General features: G+C 37.2%; 1 long non-coding RNA gene across 1 annotated transcript in view; it reads left to right on the top strand.

The window, feature by feature from the left end:
- LOC134728637 (uncharacterized) overlaps positions 1-1,512 on the top strand; it is a 37,127-nt gene extending 35,615 nt beyond the window's left edge. Inside the window, exon 3 of the long non-coding RNA XR_010109250.1 lies at positions 872-1,512. This is a non-coding gene — a long non-coding RNA (uncharacterized LOC134728637). The remainder of the gene's footprint in view (positions 1-871) is intronic.
- Positions 1,513-8,175: the final 6,663 nt, after the last annotated feature.

Below are 8,175 nucleotides of genomic sequence, written 5' to 3'. Positions count from 1 at the left end.
GCAGTGTTTATTACAGCATTTTTTTGAAACAGTGAAAATGTAAAAACAATCTCGATGCTCATCAGTAGATGATAGTTAAATAAATTATGATATATCCATAAGTACAAAATAGTACTATTTTGATGTTAAAAGAATGAGGTAAAGAATGAGGTAATTCTATAGATATTCACCTGGAAAAAGAAGGTTGCCAAGCAGAATATAGGAATTGTTCCCTGTTGGGTTTTTAAAAAGCTCTATCTGTATGATAAAACTTAATTTGTTAAAAAACAAAACTCTGTATGTGTGTTTTAAACTTTTCTTTTTGGAATAATTATAGACTCACAGAAAGTTTTTAAACTGTCTTTTAATTTTTTTACTTTTAATTGACACAAAAATTGTACATATTTATGGGATACATGTGATATTTCAATACATGCATACAATGTATAATGATCAAATCAGGGTAATTGGCATATCCATCACTCAAACATTTATCATTTCTTTGTGTTAAGAACATCTGAAATCATTTCTAGCTATTTTGAAATATATAATAAATTATTGTTACCCATAGGTACCCTACTGTGCTATAGAACACCGGAACAAATTCCTCCTGTGTGACTGTAATTTGTACCATCAATCATTCTCTCCTTATCTCCCCCTCCCTTTATCCTTCCCAGCCTCTAGTAACATCTAGTGTTTCACTCTATACTTCTATGAGATCAACTTTTTCAGCTCCCACATATGAATGAGAACATGCAATATTTGTCGTTCTGTGTCTGGCTTATTTCATTTAACACGATGTCCCCCAGCACCAGGCTCATCCACTTTGCCTCAAATGACAGAATTTCATTTCTCTCTCTCTCTCTCTCTCTCTCTCTCTCTCTCTCTCCAGGGTCTTGCTCTGTTGCCCAGGCTGCAGTGTAGTGGTGCGGAGTGTAACAGTGCGAACATGACACACTGCAGCCTTGACCCCCCGGGCTCAAGAGATCCTGCCTCAGCCTCCCGTGTAGTTGAGACCACAGGTGTGTGCCACCATGCCTTGCTAATTTTTTATTTTTATTTTTTGTAGAGATGGGGTCTCACTTTTTTGCCCAGGCAGGTCTCAAACTCCTGGGCTCAAGTGATCCTCCCACCTCAAACCTCCCAAGGGCTGGGAACACAGGTGTGAGCCACCACAGTCAGCCATCAGAATTTCATTAATTTTTATGGCTGAATAATATTCCATTATGTATATATACCATGTTATCTTTATTCATTCATCTGTTAATGGACACATAGTTGATTCTGTATCTTTGCTATTGTGAATAGTGATGCAATAAACATGGGAGTGTAGATATCTCTTTGACATACTGATATGATTAGGCTTTGTGTCCTCACCCAAATTTCATCTTGAATTGTAATCCCCATAATCCCCATGTGTCAAGGGAGAGACTGAGTGGAGGTAATTGAATTATGGGGGCAGTCCCCCCTACCATGCTGTTCTCATGATAGTGACTGGGTTCTCATGAGATCTGATGGTTTTATAATGGGCTCTTCTCCTCTTCACTCAGCATTTCTCCTTCCTGCCACCTTGTGAAGAAGGTGCCCTGCTTCCCCTTCACCTTCCGCCATGATTGTAAGATTCCTAAGCCTACCGAGCCATGTTGAGCTGTGAGTCAATTAAACCTCTTTCCTTTATAAATTACCCAGTCTCAGGCAGTTCTTTATAGCAGTATGAAATCAGACTAATACACATACTGAATTTTATTTTCTTTGCTGCATACCCAGTAGTGGTATGGCTGGATCATATGGTATTTCTAGTTTTAGTTTTTAAAGGAAACTCCATACTGTTTTCCATAATGACTGTCCTAATTTACATCCCCACCAGCAGTGTATAAAAGTTCACCTTTCTCCACATCCTTACCAGCATTTGTTATTTTTTGTCTGTTTGATAACAGCTACTTTAAGTGGGGTGAGATAATACTTAATTGTGGTTTTTATTAGTATTTCCCTGACAATTAGTGGTGTTGAGCATTTTTTTCACATACCTATCAGCCATTTGTATGTCTTCTTTTGAGAAATGTCTTTTCAGATCATTTGCCCATTTTTAAACCAAATTATTACTATTATTATTATTTTAATTTTATTTATTTTTTTTTTGAGATGGAGTCTCACTCTGTTGCCCAGGCTGGAGTACAGTGGCGCCATCTTGGCTCACGGCAACCTCTGCCTCCCGGGTTCAAGCGATTCTCCTGCCTCAGCCTCCTGAGTAGCTGGGATTACAGACACGTACCACCATGCCAGGGTAATTTTTGTAATTTTAGTAGAGATGGGGTTTCACCATGTTGGCCAGGCTGGTCTCAAACTCCTCACCTCACGTGATCCGCCAGCCTTGGCCTCCCAAAGTGTTGGGATTATAGGTGTGAGCCAGAGTGCCCAGCCTGTCACTATTATTTTTGCTGTTGGGTTGTTTGAGTTCCCTCTATATCCAGGATATTAATCCTTTGTTGGATAGATAATTTGCAAATATTTTCTCCTACTTTGTACGTTGTCTCTTCACTCTGTTGATTGGCTCCTTTGCTGCGTAGAAGTTTTAAAAATTTTATATAATCCCATTTGTCTGTTTTTGTTTTTGTTGCCTGTGCTTTTGGGGTCTTATCCATAAAAATCTTTGCCCAGACTAACATCCTAACACATTTCTCCTGTTTTCTTCTAGTAGTTTCATAGTTTCTCATCTTTAATTTAACTCTTTACTCTATCTTGAATTGGTTTTTGTATATAGTGAGAGATAGTGGTCTAGTTTTATTCTTCCATGTATTCTTCAATTGTCCCAGCACCATTTATTGAAAAGACTGTCCTTTCCCTAATATATGTTCTTGGCACTTTTGTTGAAAATCAGGTAGCAAATCGGTGAATTTATTTCTGGGTTCTCTATTCTGTTTCATCAGTCTATGTGCCTGTTTTTATGCTAGTAGCCTTGTAGAATATTCTGAAGTCAAGTAGAGTGATGCCTCCAGCTTTGTTCTTTTTGCTCATGATGTCTTTGGCTATTCAGGCTCCTTGTGGTTCCATACACATTTTTGGATTGTTTTTTCTATTTCTGTGAAGAATGTCACTGGTATTTTAATAAGAATTGCATTGAATCTGTAGATCACTTTGGGTAGTGTGGACATTTTAATAATATTATTTCTTACAACCTCTGAACATAGTATGTCTTTCCATTTTTTATGTCCTCTTTATTTCATCAGTGTTTTATAGTTTTCATTGGAAATATCTTTCACTTTCTTGGTTAAATTTACTTCTAGGCATTTTTATAGCTATTATAAATAAAATTGCTTTCTTAAATTTTTTTTAGATTGTTTGCTATTAGTGTACAGAAATGCTACTTTTTTTTTTTTAAGACAAAGTCTCACTGTGTCGCACAGGCTGGAGTGCAAGTGGTGTGATCTCAGCTCACTGCAACCTCCACCTCCTGGGTTCAAGCAATTCTACTGCCTCAGCCTCCCGAGTAGCTGGGACCACCATGCCCAGTTAATTTTTTGTATTTTTAGGAGAGACAGGGTTTCACTATGTTGGTCAGGCTGCTCCCCAACTCCTGACCTCAGGTGATCTCCTGCCTCGGCCTCCCAAAGTGCTGGGATTACAGGCATGAACCACTGCTCCCAGCCGTTACTAATTTTTGTACATTGATTTTTGTATTATCCAACTTTACTGAATTCATCGATCAGTTCTAACAGTTTTTTAGTGGAGTCTTTAGGATTTTTAAAATATGAGATCAAGTTGTTTGCCAACAGGAAGATTTTGATTTTCTCTTTTCCAATTTAGATGCCCTTTTCTTTTCTTTTTTTTTTTGAGACAGAGTCTCGCTCTGTCGCCCAGGCTGGTGTGCAGTGGGCGATCTCGGCTCACTGCAACCTCCGCCTCCCAGGTTCACGCCATTCTCCTGCCTCAGCCTCCTGAGTAGCTGGGACTACAGGTGCCTGCCACCACCCCCGGCTAATTTTTTGTATTTTTAGTAGAGACAGGGTTTCACCGTGTTAGCCAAGATGGTCTCAATCTCCTGACCTTGTGATCCGCTCACCTTGGCCTCCCGTTCTTTTCTTTTCTTTCCTTTCCTTTCCTTTTCTTTTCCTTTCCTTTTCTTTCTCTCTTTCTTTCTCTCTCTTTTTTTTTTTTTTTGCCTAATTGCTCTGACCTTAGACTTCCAGTGCTATGTTGAATAAAAGTAGTTAAAGTAGGCATCCTTGTCTTGTTCCAGATCTTAGTGGAAAGGCTTTCAAATTTTCCCTGTTCAGTATAACATTAGGTGTGAGTTTGTCATATATGGCCTTTATTGTTTTGAAGTACATTTCTTTGATAACCTGATTTGTTGAGAGTTCTTATCATAAGAAATGTTGAATTGTATCAAATGCTTTTTCTGCATCTATTGAGATAATCATATGGTTTATGTCCTTCATTCTGTTCAAGCAACGTATCACAGTTGTTGATTTGTGTATGTTGAATCATCTTTGCATCCCTAGATAAGTCCTACTTGACCATGGTGTTTTATTTTTTTGATGTGCTGTTGCATTCAGTTTGCTAGTATTTTGTTGAGGATTTTTGCATCTATGGTCATCAGGGATATTAGTCTGTAGTTTTCTTTTGTGTGTGTGTCCTTCTCTGGTTTTGGTATCAGGGTAATGCTGGCCTTGTAGAGTGAGTTAGAAAGAATTCCCTCCTCTGGAGTTTTCTGGAAAAGTTTGAGAAGAATTGGTATTAATTCTTCTTTGCAAGTTTGGTAGAATTCAACAGTCAAACCATCCAGTCATTGATTTGTCTTATTGGGAGACTTTTTATTACTGATTCAATCTCATTATGTATTATTGGTCTGTTTATGTTTTCTATTTTTTCATGGTTCAATCTTAGCAGGTTGTATGTGTCTAAGAGTTTACTCATTTCCTCTAGGTTTTTCAATTTATTGGCACATAGTTTTTCATACTAGTCTCTAATAATTCCTTGTATTCTGTGGTATCACATGTAACATATTTTCTGAATCTCAGATTCTATTTCTTAATCTAGCTAAAGGCTTGTCAATTTTGTTTACCTTTTTTTAAAACTAACTTTTGTTATGTTAATCTTTTATATTATTTTAGTCTCAATTTCATTTATTTCTGCTCTAATCTTTATTATTTCTTTCATCGTACTAATTTTGGATTTGTTTTGTTCTTGCTTTTCTAGTTCCTTGAGGTATATCATTAGTTTGTTTATTTGACATTTTTTGACTTTCTTCATGTAGGTGTTTATGGCTATAAACTTTCCTATCGGTACTACTTTTGTTGTGTCCCATATGTTTTGGTATGGTGTGTTTCATTTTCATTTGTTTTAATAAATATTTAAACTTTCTTCTCAATTTCTTCACTGACCCTTTGGTCATTGAGCAGCATGTTGTAAAATGTATGTGCATTTGTACAGTTTCCAAAGTTCCTCTATTATTGATATCTAATTTTATTCCATTGTGGTCAGAAAAGATACTTGATATGATCTTGATTTTAAAAAATATTTTGTGGCTTGTCTTGTGGCTTAACATATGGTCTATCCTGGAGAATGTTCCATATGCTAATAAGAATGTGTATTCTGCATCTATTGGATAAAATGTTCTGTAAATGTCCATTGGGTCCATTTGGTCTATAGTGTAGTTTAACTCTAATGTTTCCTTGTTGATTTTCTGTCTGGACGACCTTTCCATTGCTGAAAGTGAGCCATTGAAATATCCTACTATTATGGCATCACAGTCAATCTCTCCCTTTAGGTCTATTAATATATTTGCTTTCTATATTTAGATGTCCAGTGTTGGGCATATATGTATTTATCATTTTTATACCCTCTTGCTCTATTGACTCATTTATAAATACATAATGGCCTTCTTTGCCTTTTTTTTTTTTTTGCCATTCTTACTTAAAGTCTATTTTAGTATAGATATCCTGCTCATTTTTGGTTTCTTGTCTAATATAAGTATAGCTATTCCTTTTTTTTTTTTGAGATGGAGTCTTGCTCTGTCGCCCAGGCTGGAGTGCAGTGGCACCATCTTGGCTCACTGCAGCCTCTGCCTCCTGGGTTCAAGTGATTCTCCTGCCTCAGCCTCCCAAGTAGCTGGGATTACAGGTGCGTGCCACCATGCCCAGCTAATTTTCTTATATTTTCAGTAGAGATGGGATTTCACCATGTTGGCCAGACTCCTGACCTCAGGTGATCCACCCACCTTGCCCTCCCAAAGTGCTGGGATTACAGGCTTGAGCCACCGTGCCCAGACCTGGTTTTTATCTAATATAAGTATAGCTATTCCATTTTTCATCGAAATATCTTTTTCCATTTTTTCACTTTCAGTCTTGTGTGTATTTATAGGTGAAGTGAGTTTCTTGTAGGCAACGTATAGTTAGGTCTTATTTTTTCTTTAATCCATTCAGCCACTCTGTGTCTTTTAATTGGATAATTAAATTCATTTACATTCAAGATTATTATTGATAGGTAAGGACTTACTACTACCATTTTGTCACTTGTTTTCTGGTTTGTTTTGTAGACTCTTTCTTCCTTTTTTCTGTCTTCCTTTGTAGTTACGTGGTTTTCCCTAGTAGAGATGTTTTGATTGCATGCTATTTATTTTTCTATTATAAATGTATCTATTATAAATTTTTGCTTTGTGGTTACCATGAAGCTTATAAAACACTCTTACAGTTATAACATGTTATTTTAAATGGATAATGACTTAACTTTATTAACAAAGCAAAGAAACAAAATTAAACTCTACACTGTAACAATATCTCCTCCACTTTTTGGCTTTCTGATATTTCAAATTACATCTTTTTATATTGCCTTCTAACCCATTATTACAGTTATTATTATCTTTAATACTGTTATATTTTAGTCAATACTAAAAATATAAGTGGTTTTGATGCCTTAATTACAGTATTAGAGTATTCTGAATTTATCTGTATATTCACTTTTACTAGTAAGTTTTATAAGTTTTACACCTTTAGATGTTTTCTTGTTACACATTAGTATCTATCTTTCAGATTGAAGAACTTCCTTAGCATTTCTGTTAAGAGAGGTCTGGTGTTGATAAATTCTCTCAGCTTTTATTTGTTTGAGAAAGTCTTTGTCACACTATCATGTTTGAAGGATAGCTTTTCTGGGTACAGTATTCTTGACTGTTTTTCCCCCCCCTTTCAAAACATTGAATATACCGTCCTACTCTCTCTAGGCCTGCAGGGTTTCTCTTGAGAAACCTGCTGAAGGTCATGTTGGGGCTTTGTTGAATGTGATATATTTTTCTCTCTTTTTCTTGCTGCATTCAGTATTCTCCTTTTGTCTTCGATTTTTGATAACGTGATTATGACGTGCCTTGGGGAACTCCTCTTTGGGTTGAATTTGATTGGTGACCTCTGAGCTTCCTGTATCTGGATGGTGTTGTCTTTTTCCATATTTGGGAAATTATCACCTATTATCTCCTTAAATATGTGTTCCAGGTCTTTTTCTCTCTTATCTCCTTTGGGAACTCCTGTTATGCAGATGTTATTTCACTTGATAGTGTCTCATAATTCCTGTAGGCCTTCCTCACTTTTTAAATTGTTTTTTCTTTTTGCTCTTCTGATTAGGTAATTTCAAATGTTCTGTCTTTGGGCTCTCAGATTCTTTCCTGTTTGACCAACTTAATTGCTAACCTTTAAGTTGCTTCTGAGTCAGGGAGACATTCCATATGAGCAGGTGGGCTGTATGGGAAATCCGGCCAGGGATTTGGGCCTTCCTGTGGATCGTGCACCTCTGAAGCACTATGGTGCCCCACTGATCAGAATGAAGAGCAGCTACTGAGATCTGCATGGTAGTTGCTGAGATCAGCACTCCCACTCTTTGTCTCCAGATCACCTCAGGTGGGTCAGCCCTCTTGTTACTCCCAGTGCTTCTGGTAGAACAGGACCAAAGCAGGTTTTCCATGAAGATTCCTAGACTAGTAGGGAGATCAAACATCCACCTCCAATTCCCTCCTCCCAGCTCAGAAACTGTAGGTCCATCCATGGAAATTCTCCATGAATGGCATTATTCCAGCTTAGGGGAGTGGGTGGTGCAGTCTAAAACGACCTTTTCTTTTACTAGTTGTGGCTTTTCTCATTTCTGTGGGCCCAGGGAGCTTCTCTACTTCTCCCCCAAGTTCTGTGAATTCAGGATGGTATTGTTGTTTCTCAG

The sequence above is a fragment of the Pan paniscus genome, chromosome 12 (assembly GCF_029289425.2).
Source record: "Pan paniscus chromosome 12, NHGRI_mPanPan1-v2.0_pri, whole genome shotgun sequence".
Taxonomy (NCBI): domain Eukaryota; kingdom Metazoa; phylum Chordata; class Mammalia; order Primates; family Hominidae; genus Pan; species Pan paniscus.
This window is presented reverse-complemented; position numbering and strand designations above follow the sequence as displayed.